The sequence below is a fragment of the Eptatretus burgeri genome, chromosome 3, assembly GCF_056783735.1.
Source record: "Eptatretus burgeri isolate ZD-2024b chromosome 3, Ebu_testis_v1, whole genome shotgun sequence".
NCBI lineage: Eukaryota > Metazoa > Chordata > Myxini > Myxiniformes > Myxinidae > Eptatretus > Eptatretus burgeri.
In genome coordinates this window covers 36,039,569-36,063,563 of record NC_140963.1, presented here as the reverse complement: position 1 = coordinate 36,063,563, position 23,995 = coordinate 36,039,569, and the positions used below count along the sequence as shown (strand labels likewise).

Genomic DNA, 23,995 nt, shown 5'->3' with positions numbered 1-23,995 from the left:
CAAGCTATGGAATCCATCATCGCAGTTCACACAAAATCATTCCTTTTCTCCAACAGCCTCATCTCAGATCATCAATTCAGATTCAGACCTGGAAACTCTACCTTGGACGTGCTGCTTCTACTCTCACAACAATGGTGGAGGCCCTCAATATCAGACATGAGATCAGGACCTTCTCTCTGGAGATATCTCGAGCTTTTGATACAGTCCGGCATCCTGCCTTGTTCTCCAAACTGTCTGCCTGTGGAATCCAAGGCCAAAACCACTCTTGGATTACTGACTTCCTCCACTCTTGGAGACAACATGTGGCTCAACAGAACCCTTTCATCTCCTCTCCCTGTCAAGGCTGTAGTCGCCCGAGGAAGTGTTCTAGGCCCAAGATTATTCCTAATCTTCATCAATGATCTCATTGACTCTCTGGAAAAAATTATCTTTGCAGATGACTCCACTCTCTTCTGTGACATCTCTCATCCTTCAGAGGCAGACTGCAGCCTCTTCCCTCTCATCAGACCTTGACAAAATCACAATGTGATCAAGCACTTGGAATATGTCTTTCAATCTTGAGAAATCCCACACATTCTCTCTGTCTCTCTGCCTCTCTGAAAGGACCATACTGCAAACCCTCCCATCCACTTTCTCAATAACCCTCTCAAGGAGGTTTGGTCAATCAAGCTCTCACTCTCAGCCATGATATCTCTTGAAGAAGCCACATTTCAAAGTTGGCCTCCAAAGCCAGATGCCGACTGGGCATCCTCCATCCTGCAAAGTCATTCTGTGGAGCACATGAGCTCCGATCCACCTGCAAGGCTTTCATCCACAGCTCGATGTAATACTGCTCTCCACTATGGTTGGCTCTACTGCCTCAAATATTGCTCTGCTTGACGCCATAGAAACAAAGGGCTTCAATGTCATTGTAATCTCTCACGATGAAGCTGAGTCTATGGGCCTATCATGTCACCATCGGCAACAGGTGGGTGGTCTCTCTGTCTTCTTCTGCCTCATTTCTGGTCATGCACCCTCTGCCCTCTCATGCTTTGGCTTCCCCAGGTATCTGAGGGACCCACATGGTTCACCAACCATTCATTTATTCCTCTTTTTTTTTTCCACCCATGGAACCACCTTCCACACTCTTCATTCTCATTCTTCCATACAGGTCTTCAAATCAGCCGTTCAACATCATCTCAGATCATCCTGCATACAAAGACATGATGAAGACTGCCACCATGAAGCCACCCTCCACCCCTCCCAAATTTATGCTCATGTATCCATCTTATACACACTTTGCATTATACCCTACACCAACCTCATCATGACCTGCATCCCTTGTTTGTCCATCTCCATATACTTTCTCTCTCCACCCTGCTATTGGTGTGTCCCCTTTCTCCTCCTGCTCCCTTTGTTATATCGTGTCCTGATCTGTGTCCTCGCTCTTCCACGAGCAATGAGCATGCAAAAAATTCTTTTAAAAGACATTGGAAAGCGCGCGCGTGCGCGCGCGCACACACACACACACACACACACACACACACACACACACACACACACACACACACACACACACACACACACACACACACACACACACACACACACACACACACACACACACACACACACACACACACCAAAATGAACATATGCAAAAACACACATACCAAAACACATGCACACACCAAAACGAACACATGGAAAAACACACACACACACACACACACACACACACACACACACACCAAAACGAACACATGCAAACATACACACCAAAACGAACACATGCAAAAAACACACACACCAAAACACATGCACACACACACACCAAAATGAACACATGCAAAAACACACATACCAAAACACATGCACACACCAAAACGAACACATGCAAAGAACAGAAACACCAAAACGAACACATGAAAAAAACACACCCCAAAACACATGCACACACCAAAATGAACACATGCAAACAACAGAAACACCAAAACGAACACATGAAAAAAAACACCCCAAAACACATGCACACACCAAAATGAACACATGCAAACAACACACACCCCAAAAGGAACACATGCAAAAACACACACACCAAAACAAACACGTGCAAACACACACCAAACCAACACACAGACACACACCAAAACGAACACACACACACCAAAACGAACACATGCAAACACACACACACCAAAACAAACACATGCAAAAAACATACAAACCAAAACGAATACATGCCAACACACACACACACACCAAAACAGACACATGCAAAAACACACACACACCAAAACAAACACATGTAAAAACACACACAAGCTAAAACACACACACCAAAACAAACATATGCTAAAACACACACACCAAAACAAACATACTAAAACACACACAGACACACACATGACAATCACATGCTAAAAACAGACACACGCACACCAAAACAAGCACGTGCTAAAAAAAACACACACCAAAGCAAACATGCTAAAACACACACCAAAACAAGCACATTCAAAAACACACACACCAAAAGAAGCACATGCAAAAACACACACACCAAAACAAACATGCTAAAAACACACACACCAAAACAAGCACAACCAAAAAAAAAAAATAAAAACATGCTAAAAAACACACACACACCAAAACAAACATGCTACAACACACACACACACACACACACACACACACACACACACACCAAAACAAACGTGCTAAAACACACACACCAAAATAAGCAAATGCTAAAAAAACAGACCAAAACAAACATGCTAAAACACACACACACCAAAACAAGCACATGCTAAAAAAAAACACACACACACACACCAAAACAAACGTGCTAAAACACACACACCAAAACAAACATGCTAAAACGGACACACCAAAACAAGCACATGCTAAAAAACACACACCCCAAAACAAACACATGCTGAAACACACACCAATAGAGACACATGCTAAAACACACACACACACACACGCCAAGAGAGACACAGGGTAAAACACACACACCAAAACAAACACATGCAAAAACACACACATGCAAAAACACACACATGCAAAAAGACACACACCAAAACATACACATCCTAAAACACACACACACATGTTAAAACACACACACCAAAATAAACACATGCAAACACACACACCAAAACAAACACATGCTAAAACACACACCAAAAGAAACACATGTTAAAACACACACCAAAACAAACATGTTAAAACACACACACACCAAAAAAACACATGCAAACACACAAACACCAAAACAAACACATGCTAAAAAAACACACACCAAAACAAACATGCTAAAACACACACACCAAAACAAGCACATGCTAAACACACACACACCAAAACAAACATGTTAAAACACACACCAAAACAAACAGATGTTAAAACACACCAAAATAAAGACATGCACACACCCACACACACCAAAACAGACACATGCTAAAACACACACACCAAAACAAACAGATGTTAAAACACACCAAAATAAAGACATGCATACACCCACACACACCAAAACGGACACATGCTAAAACACACACACCAAAACAAACACATGCTAAAACACACACACCAAAACAAACACATGCTAAAACACACACACCAAAACGAATACATGCCAACACACACAACAAAACAAACGCATGCTAAAGCACACACCAAAACAAACACATGTAAAAACACACACCAAAACAAACATGTTAAAACACACACCAAAATAAACACATGCAAACACACACACCAAAACAAACACATGCTAAAACACACCAAAATGAACATGCAAAAACACACCAAAAGACATGCACACACCAAAACGAACACATGCAAAAACACACACACACACCAAAACAAACACGTGCAAACACACACCAAACCAACACACACACCAAAACAAACACACACACCAAAACGAACACATGCAAACAACACACACACACCAAAACGAATACATGCCAACACACACACACACACACACACACACACACACACACACACACACACCAAAACAGACACATGCAAAAACACACACACGCTAAAACACACACACCAAAACACACACATGCTAAAACACACACACCAAAACAAACACATGCTAAAACACACACCAAAAGAAACATGTTAAAACACACACCAAAAGAAACATGTTAAAACACACACCAAAACAAACATGTTAAAACACACAGCAAAACAAACATGTTAAAACACACACCAAAACAAACATGTTAAAACACACACACACACCAAAATAAACACATGCAAACACAAACACGAAAACAAACACATGCTAAAAAACACACACACACACCAAAACAAACGTGCTAAAACACACACACACCAAAACAAGCACATGCTAAACACACACACCAAAACAAACACATGTTAAAACACACACCAAAACAAACAGATGTTAAAACACACACACCAACATAAAGACATGCATACACCCACACACACCAAAACAGACACATGCTAAAACACACACACCAAAATAAACACATGTTAAAACACACCAAAACAAACGCATGCTAAAACACACACCAAAACGAATACATGCCAACACACACAAAACAAACGCATGCTAAAACACACCAAAACAAACACATGTAAAAGCACACACCAAAACAAACATGTTAAAACACACCAAAATAAACACATGCAAACAGACACCAAAACAGACACATGCTAAAACACACACCAAAACAGACATGCTAAAACACACACCAAAACAAAGACATGCTAAAACACACACCAAAACAAAGACATGCTAAAACACACCAAAACGAACATGCTAAAACACACACCAAAACGAACATATGCTAAAACGCACACACCAAAACAAACATGCTAAAACACAAACCAAAACAAACACATGTTAAAACACACACACACCAAAACAAACACATGCAAACACACACACACACACCAAAATAAAAACATGCTAAAACACACGAAAATGAACACATGCAAAAACACACATACCAAAACACATGCACACACCAAAACAAACACATGCAAACAACACACACCCCAAAACGAACACATGCAAAAAACACACACACCAAAACAAACACGTGCAAACACACACCAAACCAACACACACACACACGGAAACGAACACACACACCAAAACAAACACATGCAAAAAACGTACAAACCAAAACGAATACATGCCCACACACAAACACACCAAAACAGACACATGCAAAAACACACACACACCAAAACAAACATGCAAAAACACACACATGCTAAAACACACACACCAAAACAAACACATGCGAAAACACCCACACCAAAACAAACATAGTAAAACACACACGGACACACACATGACAATCACATGCTAAAAACAGACACACGCACACCAAAACAAGCACGTGCTAAAAAAAACACACACACCAAAACAAACATGCTAAAGCACACACCAAAACAAGCACATGCAAAAACACACACACCAAAACAAACATACTAAAACACACACACGATAATCACATGCTAAAAACACACACCAAAACAAACACATGCTAAAAAAAACACACACACACCAAAACAAACATGCTAAAACACACACACACCAAAACAAGCACATGCTAAAAAAAACCACAAACACACACCGAAACAAATGTGCTAAAACAAACACACCAAAATAAGCACATGATAAAAAACACACATACCAAAACAAACATGCTAAAACACACACACCAAAACAAGCACATGCTAAAAAAAAAACACACACACACACCAAAACAAACGTGCTAAAACACACACACCAAAACAAACATGCTAAAACACACACACCAAAACAAGCACATGCTAAAAAACACACCCCAAAACACATGCTAAAACACACACCAAAACGAACACATGTTAAAACACACACACCAATAGAGACACATGCCAAAACAAACACATGCAAAAACACACACATGCAAAACAGACACATGCTAAAACACACACCAATAGAGACACATGCTAAAACACACACACCAATAGAGACACATGCTAAAACACACACACCAAAACAAACATGCAAAAACACACACATGCAAAAAGACACACATGCAAAACAGACATCCTAAAACACACACCAAAAACACATGTTAAAACACACACACACCAAAATAAACACATGCAAACACACACACACACACACCAAAACAAACACATGCTAAAACACACACCAAAAGAAACATGTTAAAACACACATCAAAACAAACATGTTAAAACACACACACACACCAAAATAAACACATGCAAACACACAAACACCAAAACAAACACATGCTAAAAAAACACACACCAAAACAAACGTGCTAAAACACACACACCAAAACAAGCACATGCTAAACACACACACCAAAACAAACACATGTTAAAACACACCAAAACAAACAGATGTTAAAACACACCAAAATAAAGACATGCATACACCCACACACACTAAAACAGACACATGCTAAAACACACACACCAAAACAAACACATGCTAAAACACACACAGCAAAACAAACACATGCTAAAACACACACACCAAAACGAACAGATGTTAAAACACAACAAAACAAACGCATGCTAAAAGACACACCAAAACGAATACATGCCAACACACACAACAAAACAAACGCATGCTAAAGCACACACCAAAACAAACACATGTAAAAACACACACCAAAACAAACATGCTAAAACACACACACCAAAACAAGCACATGCTAAAAAAAAAAAACCACAAACACACACCGAAACAAATGTGCTAAAACACACACACCAAAATAAGCACATGCTAAAAAACACACATACCAAAACAAACATGCTAAAACACACACACCAAAACAAGCACATGCTAAAAAAAAAAACACACACACACACACCAAAACAAACGTGCTAAAACACACACACCAAAACAAACATGCTAAAACACACACACCAAAACAAGCACATGCTAAAAAACACACCCCAAAACAAACACATGCTAAAACACACACCAAAACGAACACATGTTAAAACACACACACCAATAGAGACACATGCCAAAACAAACACATGCAAAAACACACACATGCAAAACAGACACATGCTAAAACACACACCAATAGAGACACATGCTAAAACACACACACCAATAGAGACACGTGCTAAAACACACACACCAAAACAAACATGCAAAAACACACACATGCAAAAACACACACATGCAAAAAGACACACACCAAAACAGACATCCAAAAACACACACCAAAAACACATGTTAAAACACACACACACCAAAATAAACACATGCAAACACACACACACACACACCAAAACAAACACATGCTAAAACACACACCAAAAGAAACATGTTAAAACACACATCAAAACAAACATGTTAAAACACACACACACACACCAAAATAAACACATGCAAACACACAAACACCAAAACAAACACATGCTAAAAAAACACACACCAAAACAAACGTGCTAAAACACACACACCAAAACAAGCACATGCTAAACACACACACCAAAACAAACACATGTTAAAACACACACCAAAACAAACAGATGTTAAAACACACCACAATAAAGACATGCATACACCCACACACACCAAAACAGACACATGCTAAAACACACACACCAAAACAAACAGATGTTAAAACACACCAAAATAAAGACATGCATACACCCACACACACCAAAACAGACACATGCTAAAACACACACACCAAAACAAACACATGCTAAAACACACACACCAAAACGAACACATGTTAAAACACAACAAAACAAACGCATGCTAAAACACACACCAAAACGAATACATGCCAACACACACAACAAAACAAACGCATGCTAAAGCACACACCAAAACAAACACATGTAAAAATACACACCAAAACAAACATGTTAAAACACACACCAAAATAAACACATGCAAACACACACACCAAAACAAACATGCTAAAACACACCAAAATGAACATGCAAAAACACACACCAAAAGACATGCACACACCAAAACGAACACATGCAAAAATACACACACACCAAAAACGAACACATGCAAACCACACACCAAAACGAACACATGCAAACATACACACCAAAAGGAACACATGCAAAAAACACACACACCAAAATGAACACATGCAAAAACACATACCAAAACACATGCACACACCAAAACGAACACATGCAAACAACAGAAATACCAAAATGAAAACATGAAAAACACATACCAAAACACATGCACACACCAAAACGAACACATGCAAACAACACACACCCCAAAACAAACACATACTAAAACACACACCAAAAGAAACATGTTAAAACACACACCAAAACAAACATGTTAAAACACACACACACATACACACACACACACCAAAATAAACACATGCAAACACAAACACCAAAACAAACACATGCTAAAAACACACACACACCAAAACAAACGTGCTAAAACACACACACCAAAACAAGCACATGCTAAACACACACACCAAAACAAACATGTTAAAACACACCAAAACAAACAGATGTTAAAACACACACACCAACATAAAGACATGCATACACCCACACACACCAAAACAGACATGCTAAAACACACACACCAAAATAAACACATGCTAAAACACACACCAAAACGAACACATGTTAAAACACACCAAAACAAACGCATGCTAAAACACACACCAAAACAAACACATGTAAAAGCACACACCAAAACAAACATGTTAAAACACACCAAAATAAACACATGCAAACAGACACCAAAACAGACATGCTAAAACACACACCAAAACAGACATGCTAAAACACACACCAAAACAAAGACATGCTAAAACACACACCAAAACGTACATGCTAAAACACACACCAAAACGAACATATGGTAAAACGCACACACCAAGACAAACATGCTAAAACACAAACCAAAACGAACACAAGTTAAAACACACACACACCAAAACAAACACATGCAAACACACACACACCAAAATAAAAACACATGCTAAAACACACACGAAAATGAACACATGCAAAAACACACATACCAAAACACATGCACACACCAAAACAAACACATGCAAACAACACACACCCCAAAACGAACACATGCAAAAAACACACACCAAAACAAACACGTGCAAACACACACCAAACCAACACACACACACCAAAACGAACACACACACCAAAACAAACACATGCAAAAAACATACAAACCAAAACGAATACATGCCCACACACAAACACACCAAAACAGACACATGCAAAAACACACACACCAAAACAAACACATGCAAAAACACACACATGCGAAAACACCCACACCAAAACAAACATACTAAAACACACACAGACACACACATGACAATCGAATACTAAAAACAGACACATGCACACCAAAACAAGCATGTGCTAAAAAAAACACACCAAAACAAACATGCTAAAGCACACACCAAAACAAGCACATGCAAAAACACACACACCAAAACAAACATACTAAAACACACAAACGATAAACACATGCTAAAAACACCCCAAAACAAACACATGCTAAAAAAAACACACACCAAAACAAACATGCTAAAACACACACACACCAAAACAAGCACATGCTAAAAAAAAAAACACAAACACACACCGAAACAAATGTGCTAAAACACACACCAAATAAGCACATGCTAAAAAACACACATACCAAAACAAACATGCTAAAACACACACACCAAAACAAGCACATGCTAAAAAAAACAAAAAAAACACACACACCAAAACAAACGTGCTAAAACACACACACCAAAACAAACATGCTAAAACACACACCAAAACAAGCACATGCTAAAAAACACACACCCCAAAACAAACACATGCTAAAACACACACCAAAACGAACACATGTTAAAACACACACACCAATAGAGACACATGCAAAAACACACACATGCAAAACAGACACATGCTAAAACACACACCAATAGAGACACATGCTAAAACACACACCAATAGAGACACATGCTAAAACACACACACCAAAACAAACATGCAAAAACACACACATGCAAAAACACACACATGCAAAAAGACACACCAAAACAGACACATCCTAAAACACACACCAAAACAAACACATGTTAAAACACACACCAAAATACACATGCAAACACACACACACCAAAACAAACACATGCTAAAACACACACCAAAAGAAACACATGTTAAAACACACACCAAAACAAACATGTTAAAACACACACCAAAATAAACACATGCAAACACACACACACCAAAACAAACACATGCTAAAACACACACCAAAAGAAACACATGTTAAAACACACACCAAAACAAACATGTTAAAACACACACACACCAAAATAAACACATGCAAACACACAAACACCAAAACAAACACATGCTAAAAAACACACCAAAACAAACGTGCTAAAACACACACACCAAAACAAGCACATGCTAAACACACACACCAAAACAAACACATGTTAAAACACACACCAAAACAAACAGATGTTAAAACACACCAAAATAAAGACATGCATACACCCACACACACTAAAACAGACACATGCTAAAACACGCACACCAAAACAAACACATGCTAAAACACACACAGCAAAACAAACACATGCTAAAACACACACAGCAAAACAAACACATGCTAAAACACACACACCAAAACGAACACATGTTAAAACACAACAAAACAAACGCATGCTAAAACACACACCAAAACGAATACATGCCAACACACACAACAAAACAAACGCATGCTAAAGCACACACCAAAACAAACACATGTAAAAACACACACCAAAACAAACATGTTAAAACACACACCAAAATAAAAACATGCAGACACACACCAAAACAAACACATGCTAAAACACACCAAAATGAACATGCAAAAACACACACCAAAAGACATGCACACACCAAAACGAACACATGCAAAAACACACACACCAAAACGAACACATGCAAACCACACCAAAACGAACACATGCAAACATACACACCAAAAGGAACACATGCAAAAACACACACCAAAATGAACACATGCAAAAACACACATACCAAAACACATGCACACACCAAAACGAAAACATGAAAAAACACATACCAAAACACATGCACACACCAAAACGAACACATGCAAACAACACACACCCCAAAACGAACACATGCAAAAAACACACACCAAAACAAACACATGCTAAAAAAACACACACACCAAAACAAACGTGCTAAAACACACACACCAAAACAAACACATGCCAACACACACAACAAAACAAACGCATGCTAAAGCACACACCAAAACAAACACATGTAAAAACACACACCAAAACAAACATGTTAAAACACACACCAAAATAAAAACATGCAAACACACCAAAACAAACACATGCTAAAACACACGAAAATGAACATGCAAAAACACACACCAAAAGACATGCACACACCAAAACGAACACATGCAAAAACACACACACACACCAAAACGAACACATGCAAACCACACCAAAACGAACACATGCAAACATACACACCAAAAGGAACACATGCAAAAAACACACACACCAAAATGAACACATGCAAAAACACACATACCAAAACACATGCACACACCAAAACGAAAACATGAAAAAACACATAACAAAACACATGCACACACCAAAACGAACACATGCAAACAACACACACCCCAAAATGAACACATGCAAAAACACACACCAAAACAAACACATGCTAAAAAACACACCAAAACAAACATGTTAAAACACACACCAAAATAAAAACATGCAAACACACCAAAACAAACACATGCTAAAACACACCAAAATGAACATGCAAAAACACACACCAAAAGACATGCACACACCAAAACGAACACATGCAAAAACACACACACACACCAAAACGAACACATGCAAACATACACACACACCAAAATGAACACATGCAAAAACACACATACCAAAACACATGCACACACCAAAACGAAAACATGAAAAAACACATACCAAAACACATGCACACACACCAAAACGAACACATGCAAACAACACACACCCCAAAACAAACACATACTAAAACACACACCAAAAGAAACATGTTAAAACACACAGCAAAACAAACATGTTAAAACACACACCAAAACAAACATGTTAAAACACACACACACATACACACACACACACCAAAATAAACACATGCAAACACAAACACCAAAACAAACACATGCTAAAAAAACACACACACACCAAAACAAACGTGCTAAAACACACACACCAAAACAAGCACATGCTAAACACACACACCAAAACAAACACATGTTAAAACACACCAAAACAAACAGATATTAAAACACACACACCAACATAAAGACATGCATACACCCACACACACCAAAACAGACATGCTAAAACACACACACCAAAATAAACACATGCTAAAACACACACAACAAAACGAACACATGTTAAAACACACCAAAACAAGCGCATGCTAAAACACAAACCAAAACAAACACATGTAAAAGCACACACCAAAACAAACATGTTAAAACACACCAAAATAAACACATGCAAACAGACACCAAAACAGACATGCTAAAACACACACCAAAACAGACATGCTAAAACACACACCAAAACAAAGACATGCTAAAACACACACCAAAACGAACATGCTAAAACACACACCAAAACGAACATATGCTAAAACGCACACACCAAAACAAACATGCTAAAACACAAACCAAAACGAACACATGTTAAAACACACACACACCAAAACAAACACATGCAAACACACACACACCAAAATAAAAACACATGCTAAAACACACACGAAAATGAACACATGCAAAAACACACATACCAAAACACATGCACACACCAAAACAAACACATGCAAACAACACACAGCCCAAAAGGAACACATGCAAAAAACACACACACCAAAACGAACACACACACCAAAACAAACACATGCAAAAACATACAAACCAAAACGAATACATGCCCACACACAAACACACCAAAACAGACACATGCAAAAACACACACACCAAAACAAACACATGCAAAAACACACACATGCGAAAACACCCACACCAAAACAAACATACTAAAACACACAGACACACACATGACAATCGCATACTAAAAACAGACACATGCACACCAAAACAAGCATGTGCTAAAAAAAACACACCAAAACAAACATGCTAAAGCACACACCAAAACAAGCACATGCAAAAACACACACACACCAAAACAAACATACTAAAACACACACACGATAAACACATGCTAAAAACACACCAAAACACGCACATGCTAAAAAAAACACACACCAAAACAAACTTGCTAAAACACACACACACCAAAACAAGCACATGCTAAAAAAAAAACACAAACACACACCGAAACAAATGTGCTAATACACACACACCAAATAAGCACATGCTAAAAAACACACATACCAAAACAAACATGCTAAAACACACACACCAAAACAAGCACATGCTAAAAAATAAAAAATTAAAAACACACACACCAAAACAAACGTGCTAAAACACACACACCAAAACAAACATGCTAAAACACACACCAAAACAAGCACATGCTAAAAAACACACCCCAAAACAAACACATGCTAAAACACACACCAAAACGAACACATGTTAAAACACACACACCAATAGAGACACATGCAAAAACACACACATGCAAAACAGACACATGCTAAAACACACACCAATAGAGACACATGCTAAAACACACACCAATAGAGACACATGCTAAAACACACACACCAAAACAAACATGCAAAAACACACACATGCAAAAAGACACACCAAAACAGACACATCCTAAAACACACACCAAAACAAACACATGTTAAAACACACCAAAATACACATGCAAACACACACACACCAAAACAAACACATGCTAAAACACACACCAAAAGAAACACATGTTAAAACACACACCAAAACAAACATGTTAAAACACACACCAAAATAAACACATGCAAACACACACACACCAAAACAAACACATGCTAAAACACACACCAAAAGAAACACATGTTAAAACACACACCAAAACAAACATGTTAAAACACACACACCAAAATAAACACATGCAAACACACAAACACCAAAACAAACACATGCTAAAAAACACACCAAAACAAACGTGCTAAAACACACACACCAAAACAAGCACATGCTAAACACACACACCAAAACAAACACATGTTAAAACACACACCAAAACAAACAGATGTTAAAACACACCAAAATAAAGACATGCATACACCCACACACATCAAAACAGACACATGCTAAAACACACACACCAAAACAAACACATGCTAAAACAGACACAGCAAAACAAACACATGCTAAAACACACACAGCAAAACAAACACATGCTAAAACACACACACCAAAACGAACACACGTTAAAACACAACAAAACAAACGCATGCTAAAACACACACCAAAACGAATACATGCCAACACACACAACAAAACAAACGCATGCTAAAGCACACACCAAAACAAACACATGTAAAAACACACACCATAACAAACATGTTAATACACACACCAAAATAAAAACATGCAGACACACACCAAAACAAACACATGCTAAAACACACCAAAATGAACATGCAAAAACACACACCAAAAGACATGCACACACCAAAACGAACACATGCAAAAACACACACACACCAAAACGAACACATGCAAACCACACCAAAACGAACACATGCAAACATACACAGCAAAAGGAACACATGCAAAAAACACACACACCAAAATGAACACATGCAAAAACACACATACCAAAACACATGCACACACCAAAACGAAAACATGAAAAAACACATACCAAAACACATGCACACACCAAAACGAACACATGCAAACAACACACACCCCAAAACGAACACATGCAAAAAACACACACCAAAACAAACACATGCTAAAAAACACACACACCAAAACAAACGTGCTAAAACACACACACCAAAACAAACACATGCCAACACACACAACAAAACAAACGCATGCTAAAGCACAGACCAAAACAAACACATGTAAAAACACACACCAAAACAAACATGTTAAAACACACACCAAAATAAAAGCATGCAAACACACCAAAACAAACACATGCTAAAACACACCAAAATGAACATGCAAAAACACACCAAAAGACATGCACACACCAAAACGAACACATGCAAAAACACACACACACACCAAAACGAACACATGCAAACCACACCAAAACGAACACATGCAAACATACACACCAAAAGGAACACATGCAAAAAACACACACACCAAAATGAACACATGCAAAAACACACATACCAAAACACATGCACACACCAAAACGAAAACATGAAAAAACACATACCAAAACACATGCACACACCAAAACGAACACATGCAAACAACACATGCAAAAAACACACACCAAAACAAACACATGCTAAAAAACACACCAAAACAAACATGTTAAAACACACACCAAAATAAAAACATGCAAACACACCAAAACAAACACATGCTAAAACACACCAAAATGAACATGCAAAAACACACACCAAAAGACATGCACACACCAAAACGAACACATGCAAAAACACACACACACACCAAAACGAACACATGCAAACCACACCAAAACGAACACATGCAAACATACACACCAAAAGGAACACATGCAAAAACACACACACCAAAATGAACACATGCAAAAACACACATACCAAAACACATGCACACACCAAAACGAAAACATGAAAAAACACATACCAAAACACATGCACACACACCAAAACGAACACATGCAAACAACACACACCCCAAAACGAACACATGCAAAAAACACACACCAAAACAAACATGCTAAAAACACAAAACCAAAACAAACACATGTTAAAACACACACCAAAACAAACCAACATAAAGACATGCATACACCCACACACACCAAAACAGACACATGCTAAAACACACACACCAAAATAAACACATGTTAAAACACACCAAAACAAACGCATGCTAAAACACACACCAAAACAAACATGTTAAAACACACCAAAATAAAGACATGCAAACAGACATCAAAGCAGACACATGCTAAGACACACACCAAAACAGACATGCTAAAACACACACCAAAACAAAGACATGCTAAAACACACACCAAAACGAACATGCTAAAACACACACCAAAACGAACATATGCTAAAACGCACACCAAAACAAACATGCTAAAACACAAACCAAAACGAACACATGTTAAAACACACACACACACCAAAACGAACACATGCAAACACACACACACACACACACCAAAATAAAAACACATGCTAAAACACACGAAAATGAACACATGCAAAAACACACATACCAAAACACATGCACACACCAAAACAAACACATGCAAACAACACACACCCCAAAACGAACACATGCAAAAAACACACACACCAAAACAAACACGTGCAAACACACACCAAACCAACACACACACACCAAAACGAACACACACACCAAAACAAACACATGCAAAAAAACATACAAACCAAAACGAATACATGCCCACACACAAGCACACCAAAACAGACACATGCAAAAACACACACACACCAAAACAAACACTTGCAAAAACACACACATGCTAAAACACACACACCAAAACAAACACATGCGAAAACACCCACACCAAAACAAACATACTAAAACACACACAGACACGCGCATGACAATCGCATACTAAAAACACACACGCACATCAAAACAAGCACGTGCTAAAAAAAACACCAAAACAAACATGCTACAGCACACACCAAAGCAAGCACATGCAAAAACACACACACCAAAACAAACATACTAAAACACACACACGATAATCACATGCTAAAAACACACACCAAAACAAACACATGCTAAAAAAAACACACACACCAAAACAAACATGCTAAAACACACACACACCAAAACAAGCACATGCTAAAAAAAAAAAACACAAACACACACCGAAACAAATGTGCTAAAACACACACACCAAAACAAGCACATGCTAAAAAACACACCCCAAAACAAACACATGCTAAAACACACACCAAAACGAACACATGTTAAAACACACACACCAATAGAGACACATACCAAAACAAACACATGCAAAAACACACACAGGCAAAACAGACACATGCTAAAACACACACCAAAACAAACACATGTTAAAACCCACACAGCAAAGCAAACACATGCTAAAACACACCAAAACAAACACATGTTAAAACACACACCAAAACACATGTTAAAACACACACCAAAACAAACATGTTAAAACACACACACACACACCAAAATAAACACATGCAAACACACAAACACCAAAACAAACACATGCTAAAAAAACACACACAGCAAAACAAACGTGCTAAAACACACACACCAAAAAAGCACATGCTAAACACACACACCAAAATAAAGACATGCATACACCCACACACACCAAAACAGACACATGCTACAACACACACACCAAAACAAACATTCTAAAACACACACCAAAACAAACACATGCTAAAACAAACACATGCTCAAACACATGCTAAAACACACACCAAATCAAACACATGCTAAAACACACACACCAAAACAGACATGCTAAAACACACACACCAAAACAAAGACATGCTAAAACACACACACCAAAACAAACTCATGCTAAAACACACACACCAAAACAAACACATGCTAAAAAAAACACACACACACCAAAACAAACGTGCTAACACACACACACACACACACACCAAAACAAGCACATGCTAAAAACTCACCAAAACAAGCACATGCTAAAAACACACACACCAAAACAAATGTGCTAAAACACACACACCAAAACAAACATGCTAAAACACACACCAAAACGAATACATGCCAACACATACCAAAACGAACGCATGCTAAAACACATACCAAAAAAACACATGTAAAAACACACACCAAAACAAACATGTTAAAACACACACCAAAATAAACACATGCAACACACACACCAAAACAGACATGCTAAAACACACACACCAAAACAGACACATGCTAAAACACACACACCAAAACAAAGACATGCTAAAACACACACACACCAAAACAAACTCATGCTAAAACACACATACCAAAACAAACACATGCTAAAAAACACACACCCCAAAACAAACACATGCTAAAACACACACCAAAACGAACACATGTTAAAACACACACACACCAATAGAGACACATACCAAAACAAACACATGCAAAAACACACACCAAAACAAACACATGTTAAAACACACACACATGCAAAACAGACACATGTTAAAACACACACATGCTAAAACACACACCAAAACAAAAACATGTTAAAACACACACACCAAAACAAACACATGTTAAAACACACACACCAAAACAAACACATGCTAAAACACACCAAAACAAACACATGTTAAAACGCACACCAAAACAAACATGTTAAAACACACACACACCAAAATAAACACATGCTAAAAAAACACACACACCAAAACAAACGTGCTAAAACACACACACCAAAACAAACGTGCTAAAACACACACACCAAAACAAACGTGCTAAAACACACACACCAAAAAAGCACATGCTAAACACACACCAAAATAAAGACATGCATACACCCACACACACCAAAACAGACACATGCTACAACACACACACCAAAACAAACATGCTAAAACACACACCAAAACAAACACATGCTAAAGCACACACCAAAACAAACACAGGCTAAAACACACACACACCAAAACAAACACATGCTAAAACACACACCAAAACAAACACATGGTAAAACACACACACCAAAACACATGCTAAAACACACACCAAAACAAACACATGCTAAAACACACACCAAAACAAACACATGCTAAAACACACACCAAAACAAAAACATGTTAAAACACACACACCAAAACAAACACATGTTAAAACACACACCAAAACAAACACATGCTAAAACACACCAAAACAAACACATGTTAAAACGCACACCAAAACAAACATGTTAAAAGACACACACACCAAAATAAACACATGCTAAAAAACACACACACCAAAACAAACGTGCTAAAACACACACACCAAAACAAACGTGCTAAAACACACACACCAAAACAAACGTGCTAAAACACACACACCAAAAAGCACATGCTAAACACACACCAAAATAAAGACATGCATACACCCACACACACCAAAACAGACACATGCTACAACACACACACCAAAACAAACATGCTAAAACACACACCAAAACAAACACATGCTAAAGCACACACCAAAACAAACACATGCTAAAACACACACACCAAAACAAACACATGCTAAAACACACACACCAAAACAAACACATGCTAAAACACACACACCAAAACAAAGACATGCTAAAACACACACACCAAAACAAAGACATGCTAAAACACACACACCAAAACAAACTCATGCTAAAACACACACACCAAAACAAACACATGCTAAAAACACACACCAAAACAAACGTGCTAACACACACACACACACCAAAACAAGCACATGCTAAAAAACTCACCAAAACAAGCACATGCTAAAAACACACACACCAAAACAAACATGCTAAAACACACACCAAAACGAATACATGCCAACACATACCAAAACGAACGCATGCTAAAACACATACCAAAAAAAACACATGTAAAAACACACACCAAAACAAACATGTTAAAACACACACCAAAATAAACACATGCAACACACACACCAAAACAGACATGCTAAAACACACACACCAAAACAGACATGCTAAAACACACACACCAAAACAAAGACATGCTAAAACACACACACACCAAAACAAACTCATGCTAAAAAACACACACCCCAAAACAAACACATGCTAAAACACACACCAAAACGAACACATGTTAAAACACACACACACCAATAGAGACACATACCAAAACAAACACATGCAAAAACACACACCAAAACAAACACATATTAAAACACACACACATGCAAAACAGACATGTTAAAACACACACATGCTAAAACACACACCAAAACAAAAACATGTTAAAACACACACACCAAAACAAACACATGTTAAAACACACACACCAAAACAAACACATGCTAAAACACACCAAAACAAACACATGTTAAAACGCACACCAAAACAAACATGTTAAAACACACACACACCAAAATAAACACATGCTAAAAAAAACACACACCAAAACAAACGTGCTAAAACACACACACCAAAACAAACGTGCTAAAACACACACACCAAAACAAACGTGCTAAAACACACACACCAAAAAAGCACATGCTAAACACACACCAAAATAAAGACATGCATACACCCACACACACCAAAACAGACACATGTTACAACACACACACCAAAACAAACACATGCTAAAGCACACACCAAAACAAACACATGCTAAAACACACACACACCAAAACAAACACATGCTAAAACACACACCAAAACAAACACATGCTAAAACACACACACCAAAACAAACACATGCTAAAACACACACACCAAAACAAACACATGCTAAAACACACACCAAAACAAAGACATGCTAAAACACACACACCAAAACAAACTCATGCTAAAACACACACCAAAACAAACACATGCTAAAAAAACACACACCAAAACAAACGTGCTAACACACACACACACACCAAAACAAGCACATGCTAAAAAACTCACCAAAACAAGCACATGCTAAAAAACACACACACCAAAACAAATGTGCTAAAACACACACACCAAAACAAGCACATGCTAAAAAACACACACCAAACCAAACATGTCAAAACACACACCAAAATAAACACATGCAAACACACACACACCAAAACAGACACATGCTAAAACACACACACCAAAACAAAGACATGCTAAAACACACACACCAAAACAAACTCATGCTAAAACACACACACCAAAACAAACACATGCTAAAACACACACACCAAAACAAACACATGCTAAAACACACACACCAAAACGAACACATATTAAAACACACACACCAAAACAAACATGCTAAAACACACACACCAAAACAAACATGCTAAAACACACACACCAAAACAAATACATACCAACACACACCAAAACAAACGCATGCTAAAACACACACCAAAACAAACACATGCTAAAATACACACACCAAAACGAATACATGCCAACACACATACCAAAACGAACGCATGCTAAAACACACCAAAACAAACACATGTAAAAACACACACCAAAACAAACACATGCAAACACACACCAAAACAGACATGCTAAAACACACCAAAACAGACACATGCTAAAACACACACACCAAAACAAAGACATGCTAAAACACACACACCAAAACAAACTCATGCTAAAACACACACACCAAAACAAACACATGCTAAAACACACACACCAAAACGAACACATGTTAAAACACACACCAAAACAAACATGCTAAAACACACACCATATCAAACATGCTAAAACACACACACCAAAACAAATACATACCAACACACACACCAAAACAAACGCATGCTAAAACACACACCAAAACACACACAGACCAAAACGAACACATGTTAAAACACACACCAAAACAAACACATGCTGAAACACACAAACCAAAACGAACACATGTTAAAACACACACACCAAAACAAACATGCTAGAACACACACACCAAAACGAACAAAAGCTGAAACGTACACATCCCACCTTTCTCGACTTCACGCTGTCGAAACCAGGGCTTTTAAGATCATTGGCATCTCCCGCAATGAAGCTGAGTCTTTGGGCCTCTCACTCAATCACCGCAGGTTGGTCGGTGGTCTTTCTGTCTTCTACCGACTCCTCTCCAGCCTTGCCCCCCCTGTTATCTCTGCGATTTGTCCCCACCACATTTCCACAGGGCGCTCAAGGTCCGCCAACAACCCCCTTCTGGTAAAACTACCAAAATCACGAATCACTGCTCATCTTCACTCTTTCATTCATCTTTTTTCCCGCCTTTGGAATAAACTTCCTCACTCTATTCTTTCCCATTCTTCCCTCCAGGCTTTCAAAACAGCTGTTCACCACCACCTCTTATCTTCCCCCATCCAAATCCTCGATCTTTTCTACCCCCGATAATCCACCCAAGCCCACTTCCTTCAATTCTCCTGCTTTCCTTCCTGAAAGTCCCTTTAATGTCCATCTTCCCCTCGCCATGTTCCCCGTCCCATCCCCATCCCTCTCCCTTCCACAGTTCACCTGTGTCTGTTCCCCAATGTTTTGTCCCTTCCACTCCCGCCCCTCTTGTCTCATGCCTCCTTGGTGTGAGTTGTGTGTTAGCTCTCATACGAGCCTCGACCAAGGTATACAAAAAAAAAAAAAAAACACTAAAATAAACTCCAAATAAATGTTTAAAACCTGAGAATGAGAATAGTTTTCAAAAATAACTCGATAATGCAGGACTCAAACGATAATGGAATACGTTTCACAGCGCTTACAATTATAGTTGAAGGTTTATATGAAGATGCATATTTAAGATTTTATCGTGAAGTTCAAGTTGTCAAATGTTTTCAGTAAATTAAATCAGATACAGCACTGTACTTAATTTATAGTCATGAAAATTCACTGAATGTGGAATTTCTTATGACTGATATGTTCAAGATGTTATTTAATAAATAAATCAAATTAAATCAAGAGTTTCCTATCCACAAAATTCTGAACAAAAATGGAACATACATCGTCGTGATTCTGTTTCGAGTGTTGTTGTGGAATTGTGTTTTTGAAATAAACAACAACTTTGGACTACGGTCGTGACTTAATGGGCTCTTCTTGTGTAAGCAGCACGAGGCTTGGGATACATCATTCCTGGGGATGTGGCGATGCTGCTGAATGCCTCCTGAGATGACAGAGCAGGAATGTAGACTTTGGCCATGGTACCGGTATGCAATGTTCTAATCTTTTCAAAGATACCGCAGCATCTTTACTGGGTGAAAGCAACTGCTATCAGATGGTACAGCCAAACTGAGCACTACCCACCTTCCTGAAGTACGGCAAACTCGATGATGCACCACCACTGCTGAAAATTACCAGGACAATAGATTATCGTCTGGCTGGAAGTTAAAACCACACTCGATCGTGTGAAAGCACATACAGCACACTTCAGTCATTATGCCAGCTTGTTGTCGTGGTTAAGAGACTGGCTGGCGATTCCGAAGTTGAGAGTTCAAATCCAGCCGAAAACAGCAGCATGAAGGATTTTTATGTGAAGCTTCTAGAATCTCAGGTTGTATCAGCAGAATTATGATGTTTCTGTGATGATTGTCAGTAAAAATCTGGCTAACAGCTTTAAAAGATTTATCTGAGGGGATAATCTGCTTGGCCTGTCTGTCTGGTCTGTGTGTGGTTCTGGAACACACTTTGTGGTTTTACTCCTCGTCCGCAGAGGGGAATTTGGAATGGGTGACGAGTGATAAACATCACTTCTGATGTGGGAAAGAACACACGCTCGGCAACCAATCGATCGGCAAGTTGGGGAATTGGAAGGTTTTCTTTTTTCCACACAATGCTCACACTGACTCGCGACGTCATCCGCACCGACGCTGTGCCAAGCATTCGTATTACAACCACATCTTACCGCAGAGGAGGCATAAATATCCAAAACTCATTCACAGCGATAACAGGTGTGCTTTTACAGCACTCAAGTTTCACTGCAGTTGAACTGCAATTTCACAAATCGAATGTAACTATAATGTTGTTTATAAAAGGCCCCTTTGTGGCAGAATGGCCAAAACGCTCGAGGTACAAGCACTTGCCTCAGCTGTCTAGCC

General features: G+C 38.3%; 1 long non-coding RNA gene across 1 annotated transcript in view; it reads right to left on the bottom strand.

The window, feature by feature from the left end:
• The window catches only part of LOC147029686 (uncharacterized), a 43,670-nt gene that overhangs the window by 4,418 nt on the left and 15,257 nt on the right, over window positions 1-23,995 (bottom strand). The window lies entirely within an intron of this gene.